General features: G+C 35.6%; 1 pseudogene; it reads left to right on the top strand.

The window, feature by feature from the left end:
* The first annotated feature begins 5582 nt into the window (after window positions 1-5582).
* LOC111383980 lies at window positions 5583-9330 on the top strand (annotated as a pseudogene).
* Window positions 9331-13327: the final 3997 nt, after the last annotated feature.

Here is a 13327-nt window from a genome sequence, read left to right as displayed (position 1 = left end):
ATTTAAGTAACAATTACTAACAATAATAAATGCATATATTAAGTATATAATGTACAAAAACTATAAATGATTCTTGGTCTGATGACTTTGATATTACAAAGAAAAAGGGAATGGATAAATTGGCATGAAGTTACACTTACCTCGTATATTGTTAGGGGGTTGGGAAATAAAGATAACTACTGATCGCGGATTGAATTAGAGGAAATTTACCATACTGAGTCTATGCCAAATAATGTGTGTATCTGTTAAAATAGTTCTTTAGTTTTAAGTTAGATCTGAGTCTTGAACTTGAGGTGAACTTAGATGAGTGTAATCAATTCGTCCATGACCATCTAGCCAACTATAATGACGATATTTGATAATTAGTTGGTTTTGGTTTACCTCGATTCAACGAGATGTGAAAAATACTATTGAATATGGTAAAAATAAGTTGACTACCAACATAATTATAAGTGTCCTTAGAAATAAGGAGTTAGAACTAAAAAGTGAAACAAGAGAAAGTGTCAGTGGATAACTTATTAGCAAAAGGAAAGAGTGAAAGATGCTATTGAATAAGGCATAGACAAGTTGATAATCACAAGTGAAGTGCCCTTAGAAATACCGAGTTGTAACTCAATTCTGAAACAAGAGAGAGAGTCACTTGAGACCAACTTAACAGAAAAAGGCAAGAGTAGCTTTAAAAATGGTTGTTGAGGTACAATATATTATTGCCACGGCTGGGGTTAAGAAATGATTCTGATTTCACGGAGTGTTAACTTAACTGTGAAGGATGGAAGTGAATTGAACTGTGATTTTGCTAAATACATTTTTGATCTAATGCAACCTCTTTACTCTCTTTAGCGCATCTCACCTTCCAGTGGACATTATAAGCCAACAGAGGATAGCCTTGAACGATTTTTATCGATTCTCAAGGAAAATGGAGTCAACCTTGACGAAGTCCAGGTGCATCATCTGCCTTTTCTGCCTTTTTTATTTTTTATTTTTTTATTTTTGCCTGTGATTCAGTAGTATTTCATCTAATAGTGTTGTTGTCTCATATCTTAACAGATCCGGAAGGCGAACGAAGACTTTTGGAGTCCTTAAGTCTAGATTTGCCTCGAAATTGCTTAAGTATACCTACAGAAAAGAATGAGGCCTTTTCCTATACAATAATAGGTCTCATATAATTGAATGAGGGATTGAAAACATACATATATTTATATGTAATAATGGTGTGTAACTTGAGTGCTGTACCAGAATCATCTGTGGAGAATTGAAGAGAAATATATGTAATAATGGTGTGTGACGTGTGTGTATCATAATCATCTGTAGAATGGAGAAGTGAAGAGAAATATATGTAATAATGGTGAGTGACTTGAGTGTGAGCATTGAAGAGAAATATATGTAATAAAGGTGTGTGACTTGAGGGTACCAGAATCATCTGTAGAATGTGGAATTGAAGAGAAATATATGTAACCAGGGTTTGTTGAGTGTACCATAATCATCAGCAGAATACTCTAATCAGCACTTTTGCTCGCTCGGGGATGGGTTTATCTCCACTTTATTCCTCCATTAATGGAGTTTGACGGCTTCGACACCCATCAAAGTTTAGATTTACATCAGAGAAGAGGGAACTGATGTTGTCGGAAGTTCGACTAACGCAATCAAAAGAACAAATAAAATAAGCAGAAAATAATCAAAACAGTAGATGAAGCGAGGTATGCCAAAACAAATCTCCTTAAAACAGATTTCACCCCCCAATGAAATGCAAACGGGATTATGGACTTTTGTCTCCCAAGATACAACGCTCCTTCCAAAGTCGATACTGCACAATAACAACCTTGTCGGTCGAACCAATGAATGATCGTACTCGAACGGAATAATCACGAAAATATAAGAGAATTTTTAGAGCAGAATATGGAGAGAGAAGAATTTAGAAATCAATTGAATTCGTAATTGATTTGGTGTGTAAAAAACGAATCTGGGGGTCTCTATTTATAGAGATTGAAGTGTCTCATGGAACAGGTGTGTGACATTTCAGGAACTGGTGCACCACTTGATTTGATTCGTCTTAGCCATTGGATCGTACTATTTTCATGATCTGACGGTCCAGATTGAACCATGAAGTGAAGTGTCCATTCATCATGCCTATTTACCAATTTCTGAACAGTCATAGCCATGCGGATGCCACGCGTACATCTAACCGCCACGCAGGACAAAGGGATGCGACCTACCACGCGTGCGCCAACTAGAATGTCAACTCGCTGAGCCTTGCGCTGCCACGTCATCGAACCACGAGTCCATTTCCGAAAACTATAAGGCTCCCCAACTCCTCGCGACGATGCGTACGTGCCAAGTGCGCCTCTAAAGCGCCCAATGCGTACTTTGCAACGTGCACGTGCCGGGACCGGGTCCGGAGAGCGGCGCGAGTGGTGCTTCGCACCACTCTAATGGTGACTAGCCTTTGGCTAGCTAAAGTTAGTCAAGTGGTAGGTAACTTATTAAATAATATATTATTCACACAACCCACTATATAAACAAGGCTATTTTCTTGTAAACTTTCGATGTGGGATTTCTTTCTATATGTAAAACACTTAAAATGGGCTTATCAACATATGAGCCTATATTGGAGACTTTTTCAATTCACCCAAATTAATTGCAATGGCCCACATAATTAAATATTACATTTAATGTTTTAACCCAATTACATTCAATTAATTCCAACAACTAACTCGTTTTCGTTAGAAACAAATGTAACAAAGAATTAACTTTAGGCAAGTAGTAAACAAATACGTTATGATCAATTGCAAGCTCACTGGGGACTCCTCTCAATTTAGACGAATCCAAGGATCGTCTCTTTCGTCCTTGTATGCATCCATTTTTAGTCGCGATTGATCTGTCAAAGTCAAAAATAGAAAGAGTCCGCACTGGGGAAATATTTTTTTGAGAATAATCCACTCCGTTGTTCTCATTGTGCACAATATTGATCGAGTGTACCGTTCTTCATTGTATGGGCAAGAAGGATAAAACTGAAAAGGAGGAAAACGCCGCCGCCGAAACAGGCAAAAATTTATAGGACTGGAAAAGATTTGCATGGAAATGATTACGTCGACAGTGAATTTGAATGCAGTTTCAGGTCTTGATGTTACTGGGTCGGGTCAAATGGGTGATGGTGCTGGATTGGATCATGATATTTAATTGGAGCAGAGGAGTTCTAACAGAAATTGGGCCCGAATGGGTTAAGAGGATTGGGCACATTAATTTTTGTAAATAAAACTTGTACAAGCACGTGCACTTAACCGTGCAAAAGATTATGCATGCATCATTTTCAATATCACAACGTTAAATACTTCCAATTGGATTTGACATTTTCATTTGGCTCCAATTAAATTAAATTTTATTTTTCTTTCTCTTATTTTCAACTACACAATTTTTCATAAAATAATATTGCACGTAAATTAAAAACTTCCACTCTTTTTTAACCACTCATTCTTCAAAAAAATGTTATTCTACCCATTTTACATTGAAATAATGTGGACCAAATGGGAGCTTAAAAAAACGTGTACTTTAATTTTGACGAGAAACATGAATAAGAGCTCCTTTTTTATGTAACTAAATTTTTATAAAAAATAAAGTCAAAGATAATAATTAATTATATATTTTATGAAATTTATAAATTTTATCAACTTTTCAATTACATACACTATCTTTTTCTTTTTCTTTTTAATCAAAATTTAGTAAAAATCTAAGTTTTAAATATGTCGAAAAGGGCTTAAAATTAGGGGGAAAAACTGCAAAACCTTGTAATAAGGTCAATATAAAACTATTTATAGATTTCCAACTAGACTCGCTGTACGAAATTTTAAGCAAGAATAAAATGTGTAAATTTATTGTGCAGAGAAGCACATACCATTACATAGTTTGGAAACGGTTAAAAAGTTGATTTTGATAAGAATGAGTGATGGATTTCACGAAATTATTGGCGAAAAATTAAGTATTAATTGTGGGGTCTATATAGTGATAACAACGAGCTGAGTTGAGCAGGCTTACCAGCCCAAGCTCGGGTCTCGATATTGGCTTAAAAAAAAGGCTAGAACGGAGCTCGAGCCAGGCTATTGCCCGGATTTTGGCCCTCTCCTATCCGGCTCGCAAGCTTTTTCATATTTTTTTTTCCTTTTTACTTGAATATAAGAAAAAATGATCGCTAATTCACAAAATACGAAATTAATTTAAAAGCTACAAAAGTAATTATCGAAGTTGTTGAATACAAAATAAGTGGTCATTAATTTACAAACTTCAAAAATTAATTATGCAAGTGGTTTAAAGAGCAAGTAACAAGGCGTGCTACATGAGTCCACATGCGGCCCTGCTTGTATCTGGGTTTGTCAGTTTGTGCGGCTATCTGGCCAAATCTAATTTCTGAGACTTGGACGAAATTTGGCTCTTACAAACGAGCTCCGAGCCAGCTTGGACTTTTTTCGAGTCAAGCCACATGTCATCGGAGTTGATGAGCTCGTTTGAAACCACTAGTTCTATGAAATATGCGGTTGCAATTAATTATTGAGTTTGACATTAATTTTTAATATGTATCCTACAAGCACAGTTATCACCCTATTACAAATCAGACTCCGGTTTTCTTTTACGTTGCATTTAGCATCACAGTATCTTTGAGCTGGGGTTTCTATGTAAAACGAGATTCTTTCTGATTTTGCTTCAACTACTGGTCAGTTTCCCATCAAACCCATCTATTTATTTTTCCATTTTGTGTGGCTTAATCTTTTAATTCTAGGCACATATATACACATATTAAACGTATACTAATGCTGGGATAAATCAAGTTTTGTAATATTTCGGAGTTTGTATATATTTTTTGGGGAAAATTTTGTTTCAATTTATGAATTTTTTTTAGTAGTATCATCAGGAATTGTTGGCTTTTGTCAGCACGTAGATTTTTACGTTAATGGATGGAGAAACAATGACATTGAATCAAGAAGAGGAACTTTTTTCTGGAATCAAGTTTGAAAATGGGTGTTTCATGGAGGGATGCCCAGATACAGAAAGGGAAAATCTGAACGGTTTGTATGATTCTAAATCCAAAAAGATTGATGAAGATATCGATGATTTGTTGCCTAATGATCCCTTTGGTATGGGAATTAACATAAATTTGCCTAATGATCCATTTAGCATGGATATTAACATGAGCTTGCCTAATGATCCCATGGACATGGATATTAATTTAATTGCCCACAGATCCTTTTGTTATGAATTTCACAATAAGCACCATTGCCGCGTCTATTACTGGCTGGATTGAGGATTTTGGTCCAAGGACTCGTGAGTTTGAGACTGACGAAATATCTAAAGCTAAAATGTTTGATGATGACAAATTATTGGCAGAGCTGAACTTTGTTTGGAGCAAATCTATGGAATCTGAATCAGAAGTTGGAGATAATAAGATGGTTGCATCAGTTGGTTCCATGTTGGGCTATGAGGATGGGTCACACGATGACCATTACATGTTTGGTGGCAACACAGAGAAGTTCATTTCTTTGGTTATGAACGATATTGGATATCTGGTGATGCAGCTCTTGAGCTGAACGGACAAGAAAAAGATTGTAATCATGATGAAGGAGGCAGTGTGGCAGATGCTCTCTTCTCTGCTCTTTGGTTATCTTGGTGTGAGGGACCTTCTTTCTGTTGAAAAGGTTTGCAAATCCTTGCGTGATGCAGTCCAAAATGATCCCCTTCTTTGGAGAAATATGACCTTCTGCAGTTAACGAACAGGGCAAAAGGTACTCTTTGCAGTCTGAACCTTGTGGAGTAAATGATACTGGTCCGAAGTGCATGGTTGAAAGCAATCCGAGGTTGACCAAGGTCAGTGAGCTTTACAATTTACTTTGTGCTGGTGTTATTGCATTTAGTTATTTGGCATACTGAGTAATTTTATGCTAATAGTAGAATGTGTTATTTTTAATCTAATCATAGCCCGATTAATGTGGTGTGAATACGTATTGTGTAAATATATTTATATTAGCGATTAATATATTTGAACAGAGAAGAATACCCCAAATTTGTTGGAAAAGGCTTAGTGTTGTTCAATTTTGTTTCGCAAGTGTACGATCCGTAACAAGTAATAGTGGACCTAAGAGTCCGGTTATCGATCCCACGAGGACTATTTTGTAGCACTTAATTTAATCTTTCTTTAACTACTATTTGACGAATATAAATAAAAAACAATGATTAAATGTGATTTTTATTCTAAAGACTTAAAAATGCGATTGGATTCAACGAAAAGTGATTGAGAATTCAAACAATAAATGGACGTTAGGGCGGAACAATTTCACCTATTGGTCACCTTTCCTTCATAAATCAAGATTCATAAAACCTAAGATAGTGTTCGGTCGAATTCTTCTATTGTATTCAACTTACACCTCTCGAGTTCTCATTGAGCCTATTTAATTAGTTTAATTCCATATCTCTATGCAAATTAAACTTAATTAAACGAAACATCGGTTCTAAGAATTCACACACGACCGCAGCAATCAATATAGGTTTCTCTACACATTAGATCAATTTATCGAATTTTAACATGTGGTCTAAACAAATAATCCGCATCTCTACGCAATCATTGTTCACAAATCATCTAATTAGTGATCAAGTAATTAAATGTATTAAGAACAACATTAAAATCAACACATGAAATATAAAAGTACTAGAATCTCAATTGCATGAAATAAAGGATTCCAAAAGATTACATTGTTCGCCCTAAAATCAAATTTAACTACTCATAATAATGAAAGAAAAATAGGAAATTGTCTTAGAATATATCACCGAGTTTGAAATAAAGATGTAGAAGAAAAAGTGGAATTCTTGCACCAAGATCTCCTTCCTCTTCCAATGAATGCTTCCAATCTTCAATTCTTGGTGTTAATCTTCTTAAATTTCTCCTTTGAATCTCCCTTCTTGTTGTTTTTCTCTCCAATATGTCAAGAACGCGTGGCTTGATTCAATAGATTTTTAGTGTGCGGCTCCCTTCTTGTTTAGGTCTTCAATTCTGTGTTTATAATGTCTTGGAGTTTAGGTAAATATTTGGAGATGAGTTGGGCCGAAAAAGCATGGTAAAAACCTAAAAAAATTACTCTCGCACGGCGACGCCTGGGCGCTGCGATTTGGGCGCCTAGGCGCTGACTTTCTGTCAAAATTTCAGCATCATGGCGCCTGGGCGCTGAGGGATAGCGCCTAGGCGCTGAGGACTACTTCGGTTGCACTGGACAGCTTTCAGTATTTTTATCATAACTTTTTCGTTTGATATCCGATTGAAGTGATTCAAGATGTACTGAAAAGCTAATTCAAAGGACTACAATTTTCCTTCAGGAATCATTCTCCAATTCGATCGTTTTCTATATCAAAAATGAGTCTAAATGTGGGACCAAAACTCCGGCGCAAAACTTTTTGGTTGGAAAATGATTTATGATCATATCTTGACTAAATTTGATCCCTTTGACACCTTCCTTCATCCAATTGGCTTCTAGAACTCTCGAACCTTCATTTCAAGTTTCGAGACGACTTTTGATTAATTGCATTTTAATCCTCGAACTTTGAATCTCTTACGTTTTGGTCATTTCATCCAATTTCGCTAGCTTTTGCCTATTCCCTTCCTTTGACCTCTTTTAGCTCTTGTTTTCTCCAATTCCATCAATCTAAAAAACAACACCAAAATCACTTGTTAGCACTTCTAAAATACTCTCCAAGATAGCAAAATCATGAAATTAATGGCATAATATAATGAGTGTAAATCACTCATCACTTAGTTTGTTAATGTTGTTATTTTATTTTTTTTGTTTCCCTATGGTGGAGCTGGGATTTATTGAGAAGAAGGATTGACAATTGGAAAATAACCTAAACTTTAAAGTCATGTTTGGGAAGTGCTGATAATTGGCTTGAATTGTATATAGATAGAAATTAGTAATCGATAAGTGGGTAGATTGTGGGTCCCTCAAAATATAAGTAGCTTGATTTTTTTATAAATAGTTTATAAACATGAGCAAAAGATAGGCTAAGTGTGAAAAATATTTCTTACCAGCTGCACTGCAGTTCTTTTAAAATCAACAGAGCAAATATTTGTACTGTTGATTTTCTGTATATAGTTTTCTTGAGAAGCCTTGTGGTAGATTTTTTTTTATGCTTTAATAACAATTGCCTTGATATCATGTACGATTCATTTATATCATTACCATCACTGATGCTCCTCCTTTTCCTTATATTATTGCTAAATCTAGAACGTGAGTGATCCTCTACAAAGAGCTCTGTTTCTTTACCTCAGGCAAAAAATTTGATATTTTTGAATATTGTGTCATATTGAAAATCATGTAGCGCTCGGATGATAAGTGTTCTGATTGTAGCTTCTTTATTCTATCTTTTTGTAAGCTGAATATATCCAAGTTCTATGCTGATTTTTCATTTTATCTTTAGATATCAAATCTAATCACACATAGTTTGCCCCTTGATGCTTGCAGTTAAGTGTACCAGGGTGCATCAAACTCAGCGTTGAAGGTCTTCTGTGTAACTTGTAGGTCTTTAAGTCTGTTGGAATTCCTAGTATTGAGCATCTGAGAATTGGCGGACTTTTTGGTATAACGAATCAGCACTTGAAGGAATTTAAAGTTTTGTTAGGTGCAGATAAGGACAAACAGTTTAGCCTTTGTAAACCAAGTTTTTATGGTGCAGGACAACTGTATCTGTCTTTAGATGATGAGCGGACTATTGACATTGAAATGTGTCCGCATTGCCAGCAAGTGAGACAAGTCTATGATTGCCCCAGTGAAAATTGCCAAGGGAAGCTAAATGATGGAAAGTCTTGCAGAGGTTGCACATTTTGCGTTGTTCGTTGTATAAATTGCGGAAGCTGCTTGAATAATTCTGATTATGAGGAGACATTCTGTTTCGACTTACTTTGTTTGGAGTGTTGGGAACAGCTCTTGAGTTGTCAGGAGAGAGTGACGTTTTCACCAAAGCACACTTGTTTTCATCAACAGGCCAGTTACCGTTTTTTCCTCCATGGCTAAACTCTAAACAACTTGACTTTAGCAGGACATCTTACAGGAGAAGGGGCAAGTACCTGGACATCTTATAATTTGCTTAGCAGCTTATGGTCGATGATTTAAGTGTTTGTGGACTGTTTGGTAAGTTGGACCTGACGACATTAAGGAAGCAAAATAAGTTAAATCTTGTTCATTGAAATAACCTGTCTTCGAAACACGCCCTTATTGAACTTCAGATCGTTTCTGGGAGTACTAAAACTGAAGACTAAATCAAAGAATTCGACTAGGAAGGCTCGTGAACACTAGAGAAGTGTTGTGGAAAGAAAGATTATTGAAATATCAATAACTTTTCCAAAGGACGATTGGATGCGTGTTTTGACAGTTGGTGACCGAGCTTATGTTGTAGCGTTGCAAATCATGGCAATTGGTATGGTTTTCCGAGTCAATTATGAAGTTTTCGACACTAGAGCAGGTGAAGGGAGACAGCAAGTAATCCAGCAGCATCACAAGGACGCTTATTTGCTTTAGTAAATACTGAAAATAGTTCTTTTGTCATTTCTATTCTGTAATTGCAACATCTTATGTAGTTAGTGTAAGGATTTTTTAATCAATAGATGGGCTTATATGTGTGAATAATTGTGTGTTAAATTAAATGCTATCAAATTCGGTTGAGCCCAATTAAAGTGATCTAATAAGGCTTCGATTTTGGATTTTAATGTATCCAATTAAAGTGTGAGTTTACATATGTGTAGAGACCGGGCCCAAATCTTAATTCTATAATGGGCCGAATTAGGTCAAATGGCGTTGCTATATAATTACGGTTATGGTCCCCAAATTACACGTAAGTATTATTTATTCTCTTCTGCATTCCATCATAGAGAGAAAAATGAGACTGCGTGTAGATTTGGAAGATTATACCGCGAAATTCATTATTGCATTAACGATGTCTGATTTAAGTACGCTTCCACTTTAATTCTTCAATTTCTTGATGATTTAACATGAAATACTCGGTGATTTAAAGCAATAAATTATCCTACAAGTGGTATCAGAGCCTTTTCATGTTGAATCATTGAGAATCGAATAATTTATTTGGTTCTCGCAATATATTTTTGAAGTTCTCAGATTTAACAATTTTTGGTTCTATATATTGTTAAATTTGAAAATTTTTTGCAGTATATTTTTCGTATTATCTTTTACAATTCGGATTAATTAGTTAAGAAAGTAGAGTATGGATTTTGGTTTGTGGAATTTCATATTATGGATTTTTTTTTTATGGTTTTGGATTCAGATTTAAAAAAAAATAAAAAAAAAATAAAAATTATTGTACAATTCTGGCCGACGACGGGTGTGCCGCTGGCGTTTGAAGCAGCACACACTACTGCAAAACGCAGCAACATGCTGCAACAGTGCTGGGCTGCTGCTCGTGCGGCGCCGGCTGAAGGCGCCAAGGAAGAGAGAAGAAAAAGAAACTTTTCTTCTAGGGTTTTCAGTTTTTGGATTTGGGGGTGGGGGCTTCCTCTGTAAATTGAATAACTTGAGGTCCCTAGTTGCAATTAGGGTTACGGTTATAAGATTAAGGTTTTAGTCCCTAACCTTTAAGTTATATTAAGATTTGGGCATTTAAGTTTTGGATTTAATAATTCAGTCCCTAAGGTTTTAAAATTAATTAATTCAGGCCATTAAAGTTCTGAATTTTATAATTAAAGCCCTCAAACTTTAATTATTAATTCAAATTGACCCCCAAAGTTTCAAATATTTAAAATTTGATCTCTAAAGTTTTGAATTGATCAATTTTTGGCCCCTAAAGTTTTAAAATTTGTTCTAATTGATCCTCTAAATTATTGAATTAATTAATTATGGCCCCTAAAGTTTCAAGTTTATTGATTTCAACCCCTAAAGTTTGGAATTAATTAATTTTGCCCCTTAAAGTTTTGAATTATTAATCCTAAGGGCTCTAAAGTTTAAAACTAATCAAAATATGCAAAATTGAAGATTCTCTTTCTCAAATTTTGGTACTAAGGACTCTTTTAAGAGATATAATATTCGAAAGTTAGTAAAGCAACCTCTCTTGTAGAAATTGACTAACTTAGAATATTAAAAGTTGTTTGTGTATATGTTATTCATGAGAATATTGATCGGCCCAAAGGAAGGTCAATATTTAGCCGAATACACATGCACCTAAGGTGACAAATGTGTGACGATTATTTGATTTAATGTGTGATCAATAAATCGATCCAAAAAAAGTTTTATTGATCGACACGTTGCTTTATCGTCAATGTTTGATTACTATGCTAAGAGTACCGCTTACAAGTCAATATCTCTGTCCTAAGACTATATATTGATGTTGTGTTTGGTATCTTGTGATGGGCCCTATCACTATTTGAGATTATTATTATTTGCATATTAAATATATTCATGTGAGCTATTCATAATAATCGCTCTCTAATTCAGTTTCAAGTTCTGCTGCTAATATCTCTGCTAGCATCAATTCAATTCCAATGGTTAATGGCTCAAATTTCAGGGCATGGCAAGAGAACGTGATGATTGTTCTTGGAGTCATGGACCTGGACTTCTTTATGGGTCGACCAACCTGCTGCACTTACTGATAAGAGTACCTCTGATGATAAGAGGGAGATGGAAAAGTAGGAACGATCGAACCACATTAGCTTAATAGTCATGAAGCGTGCTATTCCAGAAGCATTCCGGGGCACTACGTCCGATAAAGTGACTACGGCTTAGGGTTTCCTTGAGGATCTTGAGAAGAGGTTTGCCAAGAATGAAAAGGCTAAAACAAGTACACTTTTGGCAAACCATATCTCAATGAGGTATAAAGGAAAAGGAAACATTTGGGAGTACATTATGGAAATGTCTCACATTGCTTCAAAACTAAAGGCACTCAAGTTGGATTTATTTGAAGACTTGTTGGTGCACTTAGTTCTGCTATCCCTTCCGGCACATTTCAGTCAATTTAAGGTGAGCTACAACTATCAAAAAACTCATGGTCCCTTAATGAGCTCATCTCACACTGTGTCCAGGAAGAGGAAAGACTGAAGCAAGAGAAGACAGAAAGTGCTCATTTGGCCACCACCTCTAAGGACAAAAGGAACAAGAAAAGAAAGATTAATAAGGAAGCTGTGGGTATAGCACCGCAAAAGAAACAGCATAAGGAACCAACTGAAGGTAGTTGTTTCTTCTGTGGAGTTGCAGGTCATAAGAAGAAGAATTGCAGCAATTACCACGCATGGCGTGTAAAGAAAGGTATTCTTCTTCATTTGGTTTGTTCTGAGGTTAATTTAACTTCGATACCTTGACATACATGGTGGATAGATTCTAATGCAACAACTCACATCAGTATGTCTATGTAGAGTTGCTTGAGTTGCCGAAAACCAAGTAATGGTGAAAGATATATCTATGCTGACGATGACAAAAGGGTGGAAGTAGAGGCAATATGAAAATTTATATTATCGTTAAAGACTGAATTTTATTTGGATCTTGTTGAGACATTTATTTTACCGTCTTTTAGACGACATTTGATTTCTATTTCTGTTTTGGACAAATTTGATTATACTTGTTCATTTGGAAATTGAAAATTAGTTTGTTTCATGACTCAAAATTGGTTGATTCCGGTTCTTTATCAGGCTACGATAATCTTTATTCAATTGATACAATTGCTTCTTTTAATGAATCCCTACATGTAAGTACTCGAGGTGTAAAACGAAAATTAACCGGTGAGAATTCTGCCTCGTTGTGGCACAAAAGATTAGGTCACATTTCCAAAAGGAGAATTGAGAGACTTGTGTCAGACGGGATTCTCGACCCTCTTGACTTCACAGTTTATGATTTGTGTGTCAACTGTATAAAGGGAAAACAAATCAATAAAAGGAGATTTCAAGCTAATAGGACTTCGGATGTCTTAGAACTTATACATACGGATATATGTTGACCATTCCCTACGGGTTCTTGGAATGGTCAACAATATTTTATAACATTCATAGACAATTTTTCAAGATATGGCTACGTATATCTCATTCATGAAAAATAACAGTTATTGGATGTGTTCAAAAACTATAAAGCTGAAGTTGAGAACCAACTCGGCAAAATGATTAAAAGCGTCAGATCTGACCATGGGGGTGAATACTATGGCAGATATGACGGTTGAGGTGAACAGCGTCCAGGACCATTTGCTAAATTCCTAGAGGAATGAGGTATCATCCCACAGTACACTATGCCGGGTTTGCCTACTATGAATGGTGTTGCTGAGAGACAAAACAGAACGCTTAAGGACATGATGAAGAGTATGGTTAGTCATT

Source organism: Olea europaea, unplaced genomic scaffold (assembly GCF_002742605.1).
Source record: "Olea europaea var. sylvestris unplaced genomic scaffold, O_europaea_v1 scaffold2799, whole genome shotgun sequence".
Classification (NCBI taxonomy): Eukaryota; Viridiplantae; Streptophyta; class Magnoliopsida; order Lamiales; family Oleaceae; genus Olea; species Olea europaea.
The sequence above is the reverse complement of the archived record's forward strand: the minus strand, read 5'-3'. Positions and strand labels throughout refer to the sequence as shown.